Consider the following 771-nt stretch of genomic DNA (forward strand, 5'->3'; position numbering starts at 1 on the left):
CCTTCCTTCCTTCCTTCCTTCCTTCCTTCCTTCCTTCCTTCCTTCCTTCCTCCCTCCCTCCCTCCCTCCCTCCCTCTCTCTCTCTCTCTCTCTCTTTCTTTCTTTCTTTCTTTCTGTCATAGGACTTGAACTCAGGATCTGGGCACTATCCCTGAGCTTTTTCACTCAAGGCTAGCACTCTACAACTTTGAGCCACCACACTACTTCTGGTTTTCTGGTGGTTAATTGGAGGAAAGAGTCTCATGGACTTCTCTGTCCTGGCTGTCTTTGAACTGCAATTCTCAGATCTCAGCCTCCTGAGTAGTTGGGATTACAGGCGTGAGCCTGTATATTTTTCAATATACTATGTAGACCAAACAAGTCCTACCACTGCTAGGAGAACCCTGCACTCAGCACTGACTTGTATCCTTACCCTTTGATGTATATTTGCTTGGAGGGAACTAAGAGGCTGTATGGCCTGGGTTGGGCTGGAACTCCATCCTTCTTGTGATCGCAGCTTACAGAGAAGAAAACTGAGGCTTAGAGGAGAGACTGCATGCCCAAGGCCATGCAGTGGCTTGGAGAAGGATGGGAGCTCAGGAGAGCTGTAGAGGGAGGGAGAAGGAAGGGACTGGAGTTCACCCGATCATCTCAGCTCCCAGAGACCCACCCCCTCTTGAACTTAGAAGGCCATCTTGGGGCCGAGTTCTGGCTGACACACCTGCTCTTCCCTTCCAGTCTGGCAGCAGCCTTCCCTGAGCTCCGGATGGAGAGGTGGGAGCTGTGGGCACC

Source organism: Dipodomys ordii, unplaced genomic scaffold (assembly GCF_000151885.1).
Source record: "Dipodomys ordii isolate 6190 unplaced genomic scaffold, Dord_2.0 Scaffold14, whole genome shotgun sequence".
NCBI classification, from domain to species: Eukaryota; Metazoa; Chordata; class Mammalia; order Rodentia; family Heteromyidae; genus Dipodomys; species Dipodomys ordii.